The 6,077-nt window shown below is 46.0% G+C and overlaps 1 protein-coding gene across 3 annotated transcripts in view; it reads left to right on the top strand.

The window, feature by feature from the left end:
• The first annotated feature begins 1,627 nt into the window (after positions 1 to 1,627).
• ITCH (itchy E3 ubiquitin protein ligase) overlaps positions 1,628 to 6,077 on the top strand; it is a 146,785-nt gene continuing 142,335 nt past the window's right edge. For 2 of the 3 annotated variants that reach the window (XM_055301123.1, XM_055301134.1), the window contains exons 1-2: positions 1,628 to 1,709; positions 5,526 to 5,602. The gene's annotated coding sequence lies outside the window, so the exon portion shown is untranslated. The remainder of the gene's footprint in view (positions 1,710 to 5,525; positions 5,603 to 6,077) is intronic. The other variant, XM_055301128.1, reaches the window with a different exon arrangement.

The raw sequence follows: 6,077 nt of genomic DNA, 5'->3' as shown, positions 1-6,077 counted from the left end.
CCCGACGTGGGATTCGAGCACGGGTCTCCAGGATTGCGCCCTGGGCCAAAGGCAGGCGCTAAACCACTGCGCCACCCAGGGATCCCGAGAGATGATAATTTTAAAAAAGGTTGAAAAACACTGCCCTACAGCAGTGATTCTCCAAGCGTGGTCTGTGGTTAATGCAAATTCTCAGGCCCCACCCTAGACCTACTGAATCGGAAATTCTAGAGGTGGGGCCCAGCAATCTATGGTTTAATTAATCCTTTTTTTTTTTTTTTAAGATTTTATTTAGTTATTCATGAGAGACAGAGAGACAGAGGCAGAGACACAGGCAGGGGGAGAAGCAGGCCCCACGCAGGGAGCCCAACATGGGACTGGATCCCAGGTCTTCAGGATCAGGCCCTGGGTTGAAGGCGGCGCTAAACTGCTGAGCCGCTGAGCCACCCAGACTGCCCAGTTTAATGAATCCTTCAGGAGATTTTTTCTCTCTCTCTTTTTTAAAGATTATATTTATTTATTCATGAGAGACACACAGAGAGATGCAGAGACATAGCAGAGAGAGAAACAGGATCCCTGTGGGGAGCCTAATGTGGAATTCCATCCCAAGACCCCGGGATCACAGCCTGAGCGAAAGGCAGATGCTCAACCACTAAGCCACTCAGGTGCTGTTTCTTTAGGAGATTCTGATGGGCACTAAAGTTTGAGAACCACTGCCTTGGAGATTCTGAATGGGGTAGGATCCAGAAGTCTGCATCATTAATAAGCTCTCTTAAGTCGTATTGCAGGAAACATCACCATTGAGATTTGAACATACTTTGAAAAATGCAAGTGACTTTCCAGATGGTAAAATATGTTCATAAGGAGGAAACAGGCTAAACAATAATAGCGAAGGTCATTAATTAGGAAGCACTTATCTGGGCCTCTGAATTTACTTGCACAGCCTATTAATTCTCACAAACAACCCATAAAGAAGAGGATGGACTCTGAAGTCAAACTGCCTGGGTTCCTATCCAGCTTGACTTGGTTTACCCATCTGTAAAGTGAGGATAATGGAGGTAGTTTTCTTATAGATTTGTTGTGAGGATTAAAGAAGTTTATTGATCAGCTCTTCCAATACCTGCCAGGTTGGTACCACTTACATGTAGGCTATTATCATCCTTAAGCGTACTTTGTTAAAAGGTGGATTTGAACCTCATCAATTTAACTCCCCAGCGTTACTTTCTTAAGGACTAAACTATAATCCAGTGTTTCTGAAAGTGTGATTCCCCCACCAGAGGCACAGCCGAGTTAGAAATGCAAATTATTAGATCTCATCCCAGATCTGCAGAAACGGAAACTCTGGGGGTGGGGCTCTCCTAAATTTCAACAAGCCCTTTAGGTGTTTCTGGTGCACAATAGCTTTTGGGAACTACAGCTACAGTCTTTAGAGGTTCTGGGGAAGGGGGCATACTTTAAAAAAAAAAAAAAAAGCCTTAGAGTGGCTGCGAGCAATCCCAGAGTCCCTCCTACCTAAGGGCGAGTAAACTCCGGTGTAGCTGCGCTGCCCAGCTCCGGCCAATTCTCCCGGTCAGCGCGCAAGGCTTTCTGGGGCTTGTAGTCCACATCCCTGCCGAGCAGGAGGCGCCTGCGCGTTGGCCGCCGACTCGCTCTAGTCGCTGTGGTCTGGGCTCGGGACCGGCTGCCATCTTAGTCGAGGGACTGAAGAGTCGCCGCCGCCCCGAGTCCCGGTAAACATTCGCGGGCGGACTGGGGGCACTTCTGGGTAGGAGGGGGAGCCCGCAAGAGAGTGTCGGAGGAGAACCAGGGGCGAAGGAGTGCGGCGCGCGGGCAGAGGACCCTAGAGCCGCGACTGCTCTCTCCTCCCTCACAGCCGGTGCCCGTGGGGGGCGCGGGGAGCTCGGGCTAGTGGCCGAGGGGTGGGTTGGCCGGAGACGCCGAGGAGCCACTTTTTGACCGAGGCGTGGGGAGCCCCTCGCCTCGCGGGCGCCGAGTTGTGAGAGGGCTGGGCCGCGTTGGGCGCCAGCTGGGGCCGGCCCCGCGCCCCTCAGCCCCGCCCGGGGGCCACTCTCCCGCGGCCCGGCCTACGCGCGGGGCCCGGCGGCAGCGGCCGGAGCGGCCGACGTGGCCCTGTGAGGGGCGGCGGCCGGGCCCACCTGCCCCTCGGCTGGCCTTCCCGAGACTTTTTGGAGCCCCCAGTCGCGAGGCAGGCCCAGCGTAGCGGCTGCCTTCTCTTTCTTCCACTCCCCTCCTCCCTCCATTGTCCCCCATCGTGGTGGTCCCGGCCCAGGCGCCCTTTTCCGCGCCTGCTGCCGCGGCCCCGCGGGCACCTCCCGGCGCCGAGTTTTGCAGACGTGGAGCTGTCACTGCCCTCCCTCTTGAGTGCCCTTTTCTTTGGCAGAGAAAAGAAAAAAAAGTAGTCGTGAACGTATTCTAAGGGTGAGAACGTGATGAGGACATGACTTAGTGGGGGAACTCAAGTTTTCAGACACAGTCTTCGGGCCACGGCTTACAGAGAAACACAGGGTCTGTGCGCTCAAGGTGGACGTTGGGCCTAAAGTTAAAGATGTAACAAGGTGAACGTGCAAACTACCCGAAATTCACGATTCCCCAATAACAACTCAGTTTTTCTCGGTTATATGCGCATGTTATTCTTGTTACATTTTCTGCCATAATTCTACAGCTTCAGTATACTTTTTTCGGAGTGAGGGTTGGGGAAGGAAAAGTGGGATTTATTTTGCCCTTTGGAAATTATTGAGGCACTGGAGCCAGTCGCTTATCATTGCATTTAGTTGGGGGTCTCCCGCATCTTTTCTTAATCTATTTTAGGGAAGTATGTAAAGGCAGCGGATACTAACCCTCAAAATCAGCTAAGGATCTCTCAGCTGAAATAAAGTTCTCATGGCAGCTCTGCTGGAAGCCTGCACTATGTATTTATTCATAGATTTACTCGGGGTACAGTTAGCAGAATGTAAGGTTTTTGGGTGTGAGTCCAGAAGGAATTCCTTCATGTTCAGTATATGAATCAAGTCAAAAAGGACATGAAATAAAAAATGAGTGCAGAATACGTTTTCACAGTATTCCAGAGGGAATCATTTCTAAATTCTAAAAAAAAAAAAAAAAAAAAAAAAAAAAAAATCGCATCTGTTCGCCTATTGCAAGAGATAGACAAACCAGTAGTTCCTCAAATTGCACATTAGAATAGTTAGGGGAGCTTTTTAAAAGTAGAAATTCCAGGGTCTCCTTTTCTGAGATCGATTTAGTAGGTCTGCTTTTGCCCTGAAGAATTTATTTTTAAAGCATGCCTCAGGCAGCTCTCTTGGTTTTGGGAACCACTGAGGCAAACAATACTGTGAACCTACTGAGAAGCTTGAGACAGAATTGGACAGTTCTGTCTGGGGTTTGGCTGTAGAAGGTGGCAGGACCTGCCCCTGTCCTAAGTTGGGCCTTAGATGATGAGTGGGAATGTGATAAGGATGGGGTAAGGGAAGGACAGTGCTGTATGTAAATGCAGAAGATAGTGGGAGAAAAAGGGTTCAGGGAACAGGGAGTGGGATGGAGAAGGAGAGCATTGTAGGATGTGAGGTCAGAAAGGTAAAAGGAGGTAATTGAAAAATTATAATGCTAAAAAACTGGAGTTTTATGTTAGCAGATTCAGAATTTAGACAGGCAAGTGATATGAGTGACGTGTGTTGTAGAAAAATGGCTCTGGTGATGAGAGTGAAAGGGTGGAAGAGTGGCTATTGCAGAGGTCTAGGGGAGAGGTGAAAGGACTTAATGTTGGAGAGAGGCTGTGGGGATGCTCAAGGGATTAGATTTAGTTCTTTACTAGTGCAATATTGTTGCCATATTTTTGGATGAGACTTTTTGGGGTCAGATTGGGTAAAAAGGCTCTTGTTCTGTAAAAACCCATTAGCAAATCTGAACAATATTACCAGGTTATATATATTAATGGTATCAATTGTTCATTAGTACTTTTGGAAAATTAGAACTAAATTGGTTGCATTTGGAGGAGAACTTGGAGATTACACTGAAATTTATGACTTTCAACACTACTGATCTAAGCCTGTTGGAAATGTTTTTCTCTTGTACTCAGGAACTTGGTATTAGAATTTTGGAAGAGATAATCTAGTCCACAGTGGCAAATATATTTTGGTTAATCAATTCTGCTTTGAACTAGCTGCCAAAAGCACTGTATTGAGAAGGATTTTGGTCATATGTGCTCTCTGGGAAAGTAAGTTATGATTGATAAGTGCCTGATACTTCCTGTGGACACAGTCATCTCGTAGGTGATATATATGCCAGGTATATGCCATAATTAGACTAGTCCAACCTATTAGTTTTCTGTTTGCTTATAAAAAAAAATCCTAAGCAGTAAATAATTTACCTAGAACAGGTTAAGATTTAGAGCTAGAATTAGAACCAAGTTTTGTGACTCTTAGTTTATTATTCTCCAGTGTGTCAAGATGAATGTGTGCTGCTAAAAAACTTTTGGTATTAGATGAAAAGAAAAAAGGTATTTCTATCTAGCCAGTGCCTCTTGACTGCTTAGGCAAGAGTTTAACAAGGAACTTTGGCCTAGCAGTGAATTTTGTTGTATTTATTCTGGCTTAAGAAATTTGTTGTTAGTACTGATAGGAAATAGTTACCTGCTTGTGGTTTTTGTTTTTTCTCACTTCCTTGTTCCTCACCTCTCTCTCAATTTTGGGTTTTGAGGATTGGTTTCCTTTATAAGAATTAAGGCAAAAATGTATAAATTTTTTTTCTCTATTTACAGCACCTCACCAAATTCTAGGCTCACAATAAGCTCTTAGTAAAGGCATGTTGATTTTTGTAGCTGTACATGATACTGGTTTTGAGTTAACAAATTAGCAAGGGGAGTTGCAGAATTGAATTGCAGCATTATCTGGTTGGTAGGTTGGCCCTCAGCTAAAAATATTGTGTTGGAAAGTAGCCTCACATTAGTAATTAACCAGAAGCTGTTCCTCCTTCAGTCTAGCAGTGCTCTGTCCTTGGAAAGCTGCTGCCACCTCAGTTTTTTTTCTTCTTTTCAGAACTGACTGTACTCTGATCCTTGAAGCACTTTTTCTTTTCCTATCCTTAGGAGCCTCCCAAGTTGCAGGGATCATCCTTACAGTGACCCCAGTAGGTAGAGTGTGTTTATATTGCCATCCTAATTTTGCCACGTAGCCATCATACCCAGGTGGGCATCACCCCATACTATATATGAGTCATTTTCCCCCAACTCACCTTCTTAACCTCCTTGCCCCACCAAAAGTGATCTGTCCCTGTCCTCCCTCAATTATCCCATGAAACGTTTATTTTTATTTTATTATTTTTTTTAGACTAGTCTCTATGTCCAATGTGGGGCTAGAACTCATGACCCCAAGATCAAGAGTTCTATGCCCTATTGACTGAGCCAGCCAGGCACCCTTTTCCCATAAAATATAAAAAGATGCTGTGCTGTCAGATTCCCAAGGTCATTGCTAATCTGATGTGTTTAACCATAGGGATAATGTGTTAATGGACCCTCCTTCCCCTCTCAGGTAACATGCATTTAACAGTGGCCTTCTGGAGACAACGCCTTAATCCAACGAAGTGACTCGAACGGTGAGAACTTCAGGTACGGTGGCAGGCCTGTGAAAGAGATTAGGGGGTGGAAATGGTGCAGAGTGTGAGCTCTGGTCATATAACTGCTGTGGGGAGGTATGGGAAAAGAGGATGTTGATGCTGCGTTGATTGAAATAGAGTTTCCACATGGATTTGAAACTGGGTCTTCTCCATAAGGATTAGCTTGTGAGCCACATTTTGCTCTTACTTTGGATCTTCTGACTTTTCTCTTGTTTTTTTTTTTTTCCTTGGACGTATACACATTTTTTTCCACTTGTGCTGTTTTAAATTTTTTTTTATTATTTATTTATGATAGTCACAGAGAGAGAGAGAGAGGCAGAGACACAGGCAGAGGGAGAAGCAGGCTCCATGCACCGGGAGCCCGATGTGGGATTCGATCCCGGGTCTACAGGATCGCGCCCTGGGCCAAAGGCAGGCACCAAACCGCTGCGCCACCCAGGGATCCCCACTTGTGCTGTTTTATAAAC

This window comes from Nyctereutes procyonoides, unplaced genomic scaffold (assembly GCF_905146905.1).
Source record: "Nyctereutes procyonoides isolate TBG_1078 unplaced genomic scaffold, NYPRO_anot_genome, whole genome shotgun sequence".
Taxonomy (NCBI): domain Eukaryota; kingdom Metazoa; phylum Chordata; class Mammalia; order Carnivora; family Canidae; genus Nyctereutes; species Nyctereutes procyonoides.
Note: the sequence above shows the minus strand (reverse complement) of the source record. Positions and strands in the feature narration are given on the sequence as shown.